Here is a 14,818-nt window from a genome sequence, read left to right as displayed (position 1 = left end):
GCTTGGACAATTTATGCTGAGTTTCACAGTCTTTAAAAGGAAGATATTAGAAGAAGTGTCCTCTGATGTCCGTGCTATAAATCTGTTTGCCTCTGATCCTTTCGTTTAGAGAGAAGGGGTGGTTTGGGCTCTGTTTTATTAGCTTTGGAATGTGAACACAGGAGAAAGTAAAAGAAAAAAAAACTCTTTAGGCAAAGGATGAAAGACCTGATTAAAATATCGGGGGGGGGGGGTGTAAAAAATTTTGAAAGTCTGAAAAATGTAGAACATAGATTCAAATATTTCATGAAGTAAACACTTTTAACAGGCATATTGTAGCAAATCCAACTACCTTAATTCAACAAATGCCACTTTTCTATTCCAAGAAAAAGATCATGAAAAAACTGTATATCTATATGACAATCCTAAAATAGTTTGGAAAAAAAAAACATTTTTAAATGATTGTGTATGTGGAAAAAGAACCGAATCTCAAGTTAAAGGACATGGGTTTGAATCATTCCTCCACCACTTAACCTATAACTGCAAAGTTATGTTAATGATTTTTGGGAAAATCACCTAATATTTCTGGGCCTCAGTTTCCTCAAAAAATAAGGTGGTTGGTCTAGACCACCTCTGAAGTTGTTGGGTTTTTTATGGTTGTTGTGGTTTTGGGAAGTGGTTCTAAATCTACGTTAGTTCCTTACTCAAAAAACTTCAGCAGCTCTCTGATTTCTCTAGGATAAAATAAAAAGTCTTCACCTTGGCATTTAGTATCCTTCAAATATGGTTCTGTTTATCTCTCAGACTTTGTTGTGCATTGCTCTCTCTCACATACTCAATATTTTAGGCAAATTGGCTTATGTACTCTTCGCCAAATTTTGTGTATCCTCTACCTCTGAGACTTCATATCACTGTTCTCCATGCCTGTAATGCAGACTCTCCTCCCTCTGAGCTTTTAGAATTCCTAGATTCTTTCAAGGCCCAGCTCAAGTGTCATTGCCTGTGGGAAACTGTGTTTGTTGTGGTCGTTGTTAGTATCCTGTTTGTCAAATTATCACATACATACTTTATGTATTTATTTACCTGTAACATGCCCCCAGTAGAACATAAGCTGCTCTCCCAGGTATACTCCTAACTCTGGACTTTAATAACATGTCCTACCTGCTGTCTCACCCTGCTAGATTCCTCTTTTCTTCTGACCCCCTCACTATTGGTAAATGTCTCCCAGAACCTCCAATCTGAGGATGTGTCCAGGAAGGTCATGCTTCATCCCTCACCAGGCTCAGCTCCTGATTCTCCAGACTTTGCTTTCATTTTCCCATGTGAGGACCGTCTCCTTCCTTTACATTTTCAGCTCCCTTTTCTGTACTATCTTCTCCTGTTACAATACAATTCCTTGACAGCAGGGGCTATTGTTCTTTTTGCTTATATTTGTATTCCCATGGTTAGCATGGCTCTCCATATGTGGTAAGCATTTAAATGTTCTTTGACTTGTAGACATTTGGGCAAGGACTTAAAAATTGTATTTTTGTATATCTAACATATCTAGTATATATTTAGTATGTCTAGTATATATTTGCCTTGTACATGGTAGATACTTAATAAGTGTTTGATGGATTGGATTGGTTTGTACCTAAAATATAGTAGAAAGATGGGTAATTGATATAAATAAGCAACAGCATATTATGAATGATAAACTGCTTTTGAGAAATGGTAAACAAGATATAATCAAGGGTATTTGAAACAAGAAACCATTCAAGTAACAAGAGAAACTGACAAAAAAAACCTTTAAATATGACAGTGGTATCTGATATTTATAAAACATAGTGGGGGAGGGGGACCGAGGAAGGGCTCAGACACAAGGTAAATCCTTAATGTAGGATTTTGGGGAAGATACGGAAAAGAATAAAGGAAGATAATAAGTTATGAACAGAGCCATAATTGGAAATTCTTGATCCTGGAGCAAGCAAAATGAAAAATTCAACTTTTAAAGACAAATTCAGTTGAAGGTGAGAAACTTTGGACCTCAGAGAACAGAGGAAAGTGAGAAGCATAGTCTCTTAGGCACAGGTGCTAAGCAAGAGACGATTCTTGGCTGGTAGAAGAGTGTGTTAGAGTGCATGTGTAGTGAGGCCTCGGTGAAAAAGGCAGCCAATGGAAATGGCAGAAGAGTGTCTGGGTGCAGACACTGAAGAATGGGAGGAAGGGTGCAATGGTGGAGGCAGCTCAATGAAACGTTGACTTTCTTGCTGGAGTTATTGAATAAGAAGAGCTCTTTGGGAAAAGCCATGCTTAGGGTATCCTTATGCCGTCTACAATTTGGGATCTCTCAACAATATGGTACCTGACATCTTGGAGGTCAACAAACAAAAGATGAATGACTAGCTGTTGGATTTGTAGTAGTGGATTCCCTTCCTGTCTTATATGGAGTCATTAAAGTCTCTTCCCACACTCAGATATCTGTGATTCTTTGTTCTATTTGCTTTCTATTTTAATTAATTAAGTTCAGTGGACTCTATGCCATGAAATGAGTACAAATATTATCAGCATGTTAATTTTAATGTTGTAGAAAAACCAAGATCATTCCATACTAATTATGGGCCTGAGTTTGGATGAATCATAGACCACAATGATGGATATAGTATCCATATCAGTAAGTTCATGAATCAATCAAAGTTCCAAATAAAAGAATTAATTTGTAAATTTAATCTTTTGCTCTAAGTTCTTTTTATCACTTATACAGCTATGTACTTTACACAAGCATGTGTATGTAGGTTTTGAATAAAGTATTTGATTCAATTGTTTCATACAATAAAACTTTAACATTTGTTGAATATAGACAAATATACAGCCTGGCAACTAGAAAGGAATACTGATTGGTTCTTCCTATTAGCTAGTAAGCTAGTTCTTGGCAGACTCATCAAGTGAGTAAAGTTTATTTTGGCCCTTTCTTTACTCAATAATGGTTTTCCACTGTGGTACCTCATCTAGTCTTATCCTTCCTGGGCAATGTTCCATGTTGCAAACTCTTCTTCCCCCTCTTCATCCTCATTAAAATACAACTATTCTAAGTAATTCTCAAAATAAGAATTTGGATGATTGTTTGAATTACTAATCAAAAGGGAAATACAAATTAAAAAAATTCTAAGGCTCTACCTCCTAGCCAACAAACTAGCAATGATGACAAAAGATGGGAATGGACACTATTAGAGGGAGATGGAAAGACAAGCACAATAATACACTGCTGGCAGAGCTATAAGCTGGCCCGACCGTTCTGGAAAACAATTTTAAATTATGTTAAGAAGCTGATTTAAATGTCTAAATTCTTTGACTCAGACATCCCACTGCTAAAAATATAACCCAATGAAGTCAAAGATAAAAGAATGTCCCCAAATAGAGCCAAAATATTTATGGTAACACTTCTAGTAACATCAAAGAACTAGAAACAGAGCAGTTAGTGATTGAGAATGGGTAGACAGTTTATGTGCATGAAGTTGATAGAATATTAGACACATAAGAAAAAACTAATATAAAGATAAAGAAGCATGGGAAGACATATAAAGTGAGAAAATGAGATCAAGAAACTAAATATATACAATGCCTACAGCAATGTAAATGGAAATATCAGGGAAAGAAATTAAAAATGAATATAATAACCAATCTTGACCCTAAAGAAAATGAATGAGAACATGCCTCCATCCTTTCTTTATAGAAGTAGTAGACTGTTGGTATTAAGCATGTGTGAGAGAAATAGAAGAAATGACTTGGAAAATGAAAGACATATAAAAACAAAAGATATCAATAAAGTGATAAAAATGTGCAGATATATTTAACTGTTTAGATCCATTTATTTAAATAGTAAAAAGAAACTATTGAGCATTATGAAGTGACAAGTAGTATACTAAGCTCTGAGATACAAAGAAAAACTCACTGTTTTCAATGTCATAGATGGTTATTCTGATGAAATAATCCACATTATTGTGCTTCTTGGTAGAAAATGTTTTATGCTCGATCCCTCTGAACAGTAGTTTCTTTCCAAAAAGGGCATTCCGAAGACACAGAGGGCATCATACTCAAGAGAGTATTTCTAATGGTGGAAATTCCAGACAAGGTGACAGATTAAAGGAATGCTAATATCCCAAATATTCCCCCCCAAATATCCCTCATATTTATTTTCATATTTGTCTTTGTATCCCTAGGATTTTCTTTTGAGGGGTCTTCAAAAAATAACTATTTCATCTAGGAGAACATCCTACCCCCATCCTCTGGTGTTTATACAATTAGTTCTCACTATATACATTTGCACTTTTTGCAATCTTGTTGTTTTCCTGTGTACTTGTACAACGACTGGAATAGATGGATTGATATGTTTGGGCAAGGATGGCTTTTATTCTCCATCTACTTTTAAGGTTGTCCTTGAAAAAAGATATTGAAATTGGAAAAAGTGACAAATTCTATTCTGCATCACCCTCAATATATAGCAAAATTGGCCAAGACATGTTTTTTTTTTCTCTTAACTCAGTTCAGAAATTCAGCTAACCTGTAATAAGTTAAGTTTAGAAATCCAATTGTCCCACGAATCACTAAATGGCATTGATTCTTCCTCCCTAGGGGTGAGATGGAAGAAAATTGTGACAATTGCGATAATTTCTTATTAGTCATGGTGTTTCCTACTTGGGCTTGTATTGCTGTTGTGAATTGTGTCTCCAATATTACTCCTATTTATTCTTCCATGCGAACAACAAAACTGCTTGTGTACCATTCAGGGAGCCTTGTGGAAGATGCTGTTGGAAAGATTTTATGAGCAGGTAGTGAGCGGTAGAGTGTAAGTGGGAGTCAGAGCCTGGGAATGTGACCTATGACTCCATGGAGAATGTCAACTTCCTTGAGTAAATATAAACTCCAAAAGAAACTCCAACTATCTAATGGGAGAACTTGCATGTGACCCTGTCTTTGTTCTGTTTCTATATAATACCTGGCCTGACCTGGGGTTGGTGGAGGGATCCCCTTTACTTTGTCCTGCTGCCATCCATGACTGAATTCTTGTGATTATGCTCCTCCAATTAACCCATGTAAAATCTATTTACTGCCCCAAAAAGAGATTAACAATTAAATTATACACACACACATATATACACATATATGTATATGTGTGCATGTATATGTGTGTATATATTATATGTAATTATTATATATTATGTTATTATATATTATATATAATTGTGTGTATTATACACACACACACATATATTCAAATTTGGGTTAACTTGACCGAGTAGAATTTAGAAATACCAACAAAGAATTTCTTTTGCATTAGCCAGAAGAGAAAAGAAATAGATGTACATAGACGAACATCTATGAAGGTGCAGGTGCATAGCACTAGTACAATAATAGAGATCTAGTCCAATGGCTTCATTTTACACATGGGAAAAAAGACCAGAGAGATGAAGTAAATAATCCAAGTCTATCCAGGGAGCTAGTAGCAGAGCTGGGATTAGAACTTTGGTCTCCTGTCTTTTGGTCCAATGTTTCACCATATAACTATTTGGAGGGGGAGCTTTGCTAATTCATGGATCACACCAGCTCTTTCTCTAGTTTAAACCTACATAACTCCAGAAATAATTGTTTTGGATACTTAATTGACTGCTCTCTGACATATCTAGCCAATGATGAGACTCTCTAAAAATCTTAGAATCTTAGAATGGAAAGAGAGCTTAAAGGTCAATTCATTCAAACTTCTACCCAATGCAAGAATCCCTTCTGTATCATTCTAGATAGATGATGTCTGTCTAACCTCTGCTTGTTCTGCTCTGAGGCTAGTTGAAAAAAAATGAATAATTGATGTTGACAGGAATATCTGGGGGTGTCCAAAAGTGTCCTTGCTTCAGTGTTTTGTTCTTCTTGTTGTTTTAATTCATTTGGCCCACTCAGTAAATCTAGAAGTGGCAAAAGATTTTTTTTTCCTTCCTTTGAAGGGATAATAAAAGGATGGAATAAGATTTCCCTAGAGGGGACAAAAAGGCTTTGTGATTGAAGAATGAGATTCTAAAATTGAAAAGAATTGACAGAAAAGTGTGAAAATACTTAGATATTATGGGTTTGATTTAAGGCAATAACATCATATTCTGCCACTTACAGGTTCTAAATTTATTCGAGATTTGTATCTTTACTCAAAAGAAGCTAGGTGGTACAGTGTATACAGTAGATAGAGAGTTGGAGTCAAGAAGACCTGAATTCGAATCTAACTTTCCATACTCACTAGCTTTGTGATCCCAGGAAAATCACTTAACCTCTCTTTTCCTCATTTCCATCAAATGTAAAATGGGGATAATAGTATCTCCCATGGTTGTTGTGAAGACCAAGTGAGATAATATCTATAAAGTACTTCACACCATGTTTGGCACCTAGCAGGAACTTAATAAATTCTTGCTTCATTCTTTCCCTTTGTTAGGTCCTAATAGTAGCAGAAGGAGAGCAATGTTCTCAGAAGATATTTATTAAATGTTTGTGGGTAAAGAATAGAATCAAAAGAATGTGAATATGAGTAGGAAAATGAAATTCACAAGGAATAGCAATTTTAAAATTAGTGAACGTATTTTTAATTTTTTTTTTTGCCTCTCTTCCTCTAGATCAAGGGTGGTGAACCTGTGGCCTGGAGGGCACATGTGGCCTCCTAGGTCCCTGGGTGCAGCCTTTTGACTGAGTTCAACTTTTACAGAACAAATCTTTTTATTAAGGAGATTTGTTCTGTGAAGTTTGGATTCAGTCAAAGGGCCACACTTGAGGGCCTAGAGGGCCAGGTGTGGCCTTGAGGCCTCAGATTCCCTGCCCTTGTTCTAGATTCTAGATTTCTTCACTTAAGCACCTTCAAAGTCTCAATCTATTGCTTTCACTTGCGTTTCTTTTGTGAGACTTACCATTGCAGATTCCAGTTTTTCTGTCCTGCCCATCATTTTTTTTGCTATGCAGGCCATTAATTCTGCTTTCATAATTCTCATTTCTCCTTTAAATCTCTTAGAAACAGTTTATTGTGGTTTCATGTTGGCCTCAAGTTCCACAGAGTACTCTGTCTCATCAAGTGTTGGATCATTTTCCTCTATTTTGCAGTATTTACTCATAGATGCCTAAAATTGTTTACTAGAACTAGAGGCCATATTTCTTCCTGCTGTTAACATTTTCACTGTTCATTTATCTTCTTATATTTAAGGTCTTTGAGTTTCTTCTTCCATTGAAATTGGGTAATTTTAGGGATTTTTGGTTTCTTTTTCTTATTTTCTCCTATTGGTCATTGTCAGACTCCTTCCCTTATGATAGTGGTTTCCTTTGGGGCTATAGTTCAAAGTGTCTCAGTTTGTTCCCATGCTGACCAACTGATGGTTCACCAGCCTAAGTCTCTCTGCAATTGATTGTAGGGGGACAAAACGGGCCCCAATTATAAGCTGAACTCTTTCCCTCAGGCTTAGTAGAAAGCTGCATGCACACACACACACACACACACACACACAGTGACCTGTTTCAGTGTCTTGTCCTGCTCTCTCTGTTGCTCAGTTCTCTGACCCAGCATCAAGAATTCAGAGACTATTAACTTCCTGGTGCTATGCGGTTGAATTCTGTAGTTTGAGTCTCTGGGAAAGGACCATAGGTAAGGATTATAAGTGCAGACATATGTTACAACCCCTTTCTCTCTGCTCCTCACTCCCTTTCGGATATATTTTGAAGTACAGACTGCTACCTCACCCCACCCTAACCTCCCATAATATTCTGTCCCTGGAGAATTGCCACAGTACTAGCTGTCTTTTGTAGCCTGAGCAAGTTTCCATACCTTGGAGTCAGGATCTCTACCACTGGAGAGAAGGATGGGGGGACACGGTGTGAAATTGGGTTTTGTTGTTAATATGTTGGTTGAATTCTTAGGTCAACTAAGTGAGCTAACTGCCAATAAGGTAGGAGATGGGGTATGAGTTCTGAGCAAACTCTGTATTGAAGTCAGCCCGTGGGTTTGCTTTTATGTTTCGTTTTATTTTGTTTTTACCTTTAAGCTATTTCAGTCTTTGAGTAAATGCTCAGTTGCTTAAACGTCATGGAGAGACTCATTGCATCAAAGATTTAGAGCTGGGGTGATTTTAGGACTATTGAATCCAATCTCCTCATGTTACAGATGAAAAAAAATAACTGAGGTACAAAGTTGAGTCATTTACCCAATCTTATGCAGATAGTAAGTGTATGTCTGCTGTGGGATTTTCTTGATTCCCAAGTAAGTCAGTGTTCTATCTACTACTCCATGTTGCCTATATAAGGAGATTTTCATCCAAGCCTAGGACATTTTGCAAACTGCTGCATATGTGAAAAGAGACCCAACTTTCAAGTGATTGAGAAAATGTTCAAGGAAAGGTTGTCTATGGGAAAGAGAGAAAATGAGAGAGAGAGACAGAGAGAGAGACAGAGAGACAGAGACAGACAGAGACAGAGACAGGGAAACAGAGACAGAGTGAGATTTTCAGTATGCAAAATTTTTTTGGGGAGAGACACATATGGAGAAAAGCTGCATACAGCTTATAAGGGAAGATGGCTCTTTAAAATGTACCTACTTTCCAGCTTATCTCCCTAGTGACTGTCAAAATAGGCCTGCTTGGCTGAGATTGGGTCTTCTTGATTTAAGTGGAGCTATTATCTTGGGCTAAGCTGAAGAACTCATTTACTCTCGTGCATTTTCTAGAATATCATAATCCTTATAAAGTCTCCACTTTCCATTTGTTGTTTGTTTAGATATATGGTTTTACTCAGTATTTTTCATTTGTGGTGATCTTTGTATTTGGTGGGAAGGAACTAAGCCAGTAAGTGTAAGTTATTTTCCAGCTTAAGAGTAACCAGGGAAGTGTTTCCCCCCCTTCTTGATCACTAAACATTGCACCTTAGATTGTAGAGGTAGATAGACATCATTCTGTCCTAATGCCACTCTAATAGACTGGAGAAAAAATCACCCACCTTTGCAGTACTTCTAGGAAACTCCCCTTTCCTTCAACTCCATCCCACTCCCCAAACTTCTGGTAGTCCAAGTATAGACGCTGCCACACCTCCATAAAACTAGGTCAGAACTCAGAACAGATCTGTTCATGTGACCATCAGTCAGATCTATACATTTGGACAAGCCAAGTAGACACACTTGTCTTACAAAATATGTGAAATTTTATTACTTTATAAATTAGAAAGTGGTAATATTGTATGTAGAGTATTGACTAGAGTAGCAACCAGGAAGACCTGAGTTCAAATCTAACTTTTGACACATTATTTGTGTGATCATAAGCAAACAATTACCTAATATGTGCCAGTATGAGGATACAAATACAAGGAATGAAACACTCCCTACTCACAAGGATTCTAAAAGTGGAGACCATAAGGCTATACATAAGATATACAGAATAAATCAAATGAATACATAGTAGTTAAATACAAGGTAGTTTGAGAGGGAGGGCACCTTCAATTTAGGGCATAAGGAAAGCCTTCATGTAGAAGGTGGTGCTTGACCTGCATCTTGAAGGAAGAGAAAAAGTCTATGAAGTAGAGGTGAGGAAGGAGAGTATTCCAAGCATGGGGAGTAGCCAGTACAAATGTACAAAAGTGGGAAATGGAGTGTCATGTGAGAAACAGAGAAAAAAGAATCTAGTTAGTTCCAAATGCTGAGTAGAGGACAAAGTAATATCCAACAAGTCAAGTCATATATTCTCTCTGAGCCCCAATCAACTCTGTAATCAGACTAATCTTCTAGGATTGAGATAGGCTGGGGTACGTGTGAGTGCAGAGAATCCTGCTGACAAAAATCACACATCCTTGCGATGCTGATGAACTAGATCATAGAATGTCAGAGGGGGAAAGGTCTTAGAGATAAGCTAAAAGTAAGACAGTAAAAGCTCTGTATTTAAAGTCAAAACATCTTTGTTCCAGGTTTACCACTTGCTATCAGCCTTTTGAACCTAATCTCTCACTGGGGATGGGGAATCTTGTTGTGGGTAAAGACTGGTTTAGGCCAGTTTGGTGGTCTAGGTTTAGAATCGGAATAAAATGGAACAATGCTAGATTATCTAACAGTTAACAAAAGAAATCCATTACCTAACCATAGTGGGGAAATTTTACTTAGCAAAAATACATTGCTGCATCAACTGAATACAGCTTCATTGCTTCTGTGTTGCCATGATGGCATGTAGATTAATCCTGAAAAAGAGGCACTCCTGCCTCCTCCCAGACTGGCTTTTATATACTTGGGCTGCCAGAAATTTTATCACTGGCCCAAGCCTTACTCTTATGAGTTTTTCCCAAGGATGGTTTAATACCTTTTAAGGAAAAATTACTTTAGGTAACATGGGCAGAGATTACTTTTGTTTACCAACAGGATGGTGGTGAACAAAGCACTTTGAAAATGTTGAAGAGTTATATAGAGGTGAATTATTACTATCTTATCTGATTCTTCATTTTAGAAATGAGGAAACTGAGGCCCAGCACATGGTCACAGAGCTGGTTAGTGCTAAGACTAAGAGTAGAACCCAGTTGGACTGCCTCCCTGTGAAGCAGTATTCTTTGAATCACACTTGAGTTACCATTTTTTGAGTTACTCTTTGCTGAGTACCTAGAACAACAGATACTTGTTAAGGAGTATCATCTAGAATCGATGGCCTTCTCTAACTTTTTACTCATTTGCATATATGTATGCTACATATAGTGCTTCATCTAAGTTATTTGTATTTATTAGATTAACCATGAGCACCTCACATGGGTCACATGGTCAGTGAAGCCATGCTTCACTGAACTTCCCTACCATCTTCTTGCCAGTTGCTTCGATACCTCACATGTACCTGCTATAGTACCTTTCCCAATTTCCAGTATGGGAACCATAATCAAAGCAATATTGCCATTGCTACTCAGAAAAGGTATATCAATCTACTACTACCCTAGATATTACTCATTATCCCAGCAAATCTCTAAACCAAAATATTCATCCCTGTCCACCACTCCCCTATATATTGTATGTAGCCAATTAGAACATAAGAACTTTGAAAACAGGGTCTGGTTTTTTTTGTGTTTATATCTTTGAAACTCAGCATAGTGACAGGTAGCTAATAACTACTTAGTATTTTTTTCATTCATTCATTCAGTCATTCAGTCAGTCAGTTATTCAAAAGCACCCTCTTCATTCTCTAGGAATCCTGAAGAATAAAGCACCACATAAATATACATATAGTTACTAAATCGAGAGCATCTTATCAAAAGGCAAATAATGGCATTATTATTAGCTATTCAGTAATTACTTAGTAGTTCTTCTTACTGTTAGTCAGCAGGATATTTCCCAAGGTTCTTCCTAATTCAAATTTCATATTGGAATAGAAAAGTCTGCAGGAGAGATGTCTGGAGAATGAGTCATTAGCATGTCTGTGAAGAAGCTACAGAGGAAAGGATGATGTTTTCTGAAATGCTCTGCTTATCCCCATTCTCATCCATAGCAATAGTGCCTCCACCCCATCTACCACCCCCTCTAGCCGGCTTCAGTGAGTCTTCTTTACAGGATACAGACTCATTTTTATTTACTAAATGGCAAACAATAGAAAAAGACTTCTCTGAAGTCAGACAGTGAGGCTTCGGAACTAAAGGAAAAGTCTCACTCAAGGTAATTAAAAGAATGATTAAAAGATGTTAAACAAAAGAGAGAGCAAAGTAGTCTCACTGTCTATGATGTAAGTATCACATACATAACGATACTATGTCATAAGATGATGGTGATTATATCTAACGCCATAAATGCACTGTTTCCAAATTTTACTAATCATGTTTTTGTGAAACATTTGTGCTTATTTCATCAGAAACATATTCAAGCTTATTCAAATCAAACTATGGATGAGAACTTTTCAAAATGGCAAAGAAAATCTGAGGCATAAGTATAGAAAATTGTTGTATTTGTTGTATTCAGTACCCAGAGATCCATTTTTCATTTAGAAAAATATTTACCTTTATGACATTCATTTAATTTTGTCAATAAATCATATTTGTATAATGGTTTAGTGTTTGTGAAGAACTATCCTCACAACTCCTTGTCTGTGAAAAGGTGAAAGGCTCATTTATACTGATTGATATTCTGTGTATTTGCCAGTGAGCATTGATCATCTTGCCTCTCAAATTTAAGTCATCAAATTAGTGATGTAGTGTTATGGTTGGGAGGAGAGAGAGTCAGACAGACAGGCATGGACACAGACAAAGACAGACAGAGAGACAGGAAGACAGATTTATAGACACACACACACACACAGAGACAGACAGAGAGAGAGAGACAGAGAGAGAGAGAGAGAGAGACAGAGAGAGAGAGAGACAGAGAGAGAGAGAGACAGAGACAGAGAGAGAGAGAGAGAGAGACAGAGAGAGAGAGACAGAGATAGAGACAGAAATAGAGAGATCCTAACTACTGAACTTTGGAAGAGCTCCTGGAACCCAGTGATGAGGGTGTTCTATGAAAAAGAAACTCACCTGGCTTTGAGCGTGGAGGTAAGGAGGTGAAGAGGGAGAAAGTGCTGTCTGGTAGCTTTCTAATTTAACTTATTGTTCATGCTAAACTGGTTTTAAGCTTAATTATTTCCACTTGGTTGAAGAATTGTTAAGTATAGGTCCTCAGCATTTTGGCACCTTCAACAAAACCCTCATCACCCCACTCTAGTTTTAGCTTGTGTGGTATAATTCTCAATGAGTCATTTTTAAGAGAGAATCTCAACAATCCTTCTAGCACACTGGTGTGGCATCCTCCTTCCCCTACCCGATGGCCCTGTAGCTTAACTTCACTTTTGTCAGAAAGTACATCTAGTCTTTGTAAGTCTTGTGTGTTATTTCAAGGTATCTTTATGCTCCACTTTGATAGAGTTCAGAGGAAAACAGAGAACAGTGGATTTATTGGACAAGGACTATGTTATTACCATGCTGTGCTGACCAGGTAGCCAGAGACATACACATATTTTCTTGTCTGTGTCCTACACCACAATTCTATAATCCTTCCATAGGTAACCTTCAAAGGAAGCCTTTATGTTTGACTTAATTCCCCAGAGGAGTAGCATGCCAGTCTGACAACAGGATGTTCAGGAGCAGATGCAAGACTCATCTCATTTCATTGGCCTTTTGAGTCCTAAATAAATCACTAGACTGTGTCAACAGGAATACAGAAATTCAGATGGAGTGTGAAAAATTTAGATGCTTTGGATGAGCAGGGGGCTATCTTAACCACACCAAATGGACTATTTTATTTCAACCTTTCTTCTAGCTGGTGCTAGTTAAACAAATTAATATATTATTTTACTAGGACTCAACTTCTCACCAATTCTAATGGAAGTTTCCTCCTTTTTCTACAAGAGCTATCATCAAATTAGTTAAAATTCTTGCTGAAGGCAAATGACCTGTAGACTGTTTTCTTTCCTGTAAAATGGGCATAATAATCCTTGTTCTGCAGGGTTGTAGGGAAAATGTTTTAAGACATTTTAAGAGCTATATACATGTAAACTGTTATTATTCTCTCTTGGAAAGGGCTTATTGTTTCTCTTGGTATTTAAAATATTCCTTCTGCCTTTGTTTAGACTTAGAATCCATGGTCTGCATTGCTCATAAAAATTATCTTTTCAAATGTGACTGCACGCCAGGTATCAGCTTTGCCAGATACACCCAAATGATTCTAAGTGACAAAATGATCCCAGTTTCACAGAAACGTGATGCCACATCATCCAGACAGAGAGAAATCTTCCTCTTTCCATCCCCAGTCACTTAATAAAGGCTAATCCCTCACCAAATTTGGGGACAAGCTTCCTTATCCTCTCCCCCTCCCCATTTCTTAAACACTCCTTGCAATCCTGAAATGATCCAAGACCTGCATGGGTTTGTTCAAGAAGGAGGAGATAACAGGCCTCTAAGAAATATCTTGGCACATGCTTCACTTTGGCATCTTGTTCCACTCAGCCTATACACACACAACACACTGATGTCTGTTCCCCAGAACAAACAGAGAATTGTTGCTCCATTTTTATTGTTTCCGCATTATTTTTTTCAAAGAAGTAATGTCGATTATGCAGTAAAAGAATAGCTAAACTCCACCACTGCAACTGCTGGCTTACAGGGTGACAGCTCCTCTTACAGCATCCCAAGTGCTAAGTGGCTGTCAACACATCCCAAGCAACAGATGTTAACTAAGTCTTGCATATTTCCCAATCAGTAAGGAAGGCATATATCAACTTGGTTCCCAGTCGATTGGCATTAGTTAATGTATGCTTTATGCAATTTTGAATGACAGCAGCAGAACTAGAAGGCAAGTCCACATTTTCAAGGATACTTTTTCATTTGTTTAGCATGTATATTATTTTAGTAAAAGTAACAATTAATAGGAAAGCAACTGGAAATACTGTCTTTCTCCCATAATCAAATCCATTGTGTAGGACATAATGGCTGACATCTATCTCTTTGCCTGATTGCCAATTACTCTGGCATTTGCAAGTTTGCTTTTATTTATTTATTTGCACCAAAATTTGAATACATTTGAGGGAAGGTTTTTCAATAGTAGAAAACCTCATTCTGTGGAAATAATTTCCCAAAGTCATTTATTCCAAAATGGGTAATTTAGAAAAAAATACACTCTGCCTTGTGTATTTTACCCTGTAATTATATTTTTAGATGATTGCTTGTGTATTTTCTCACTTTAAAACTGAAATGAAAAGTCTGATGACTTGGGCTGATTTAATTTGCCCAGTGAAACCTGCTCTCACCCTAGTTTCACTATATCTAGTTTGTTACATTGCTTTGCTGCTACATAGAGTTATGGGATGCTATG

Source organism: Trichosurus vulpecula, chromosome 2 (genome assembly GCF_011100635.1).
Source record: "Trichosurus vulpecula isolate mTriVul1 chromosome 2, mTriVul1.pri, whole genome shotgun sequence".
Taxonomy (NCBI): Eukaryota; Metazoa; Chordata; class Mammalia; order Diprotodontia; family Phalangeridae; genus Trichosurus; species Trichosurus vulpecula.
This window is presented reverse-complemented; position numbering follows the sequence as displayed.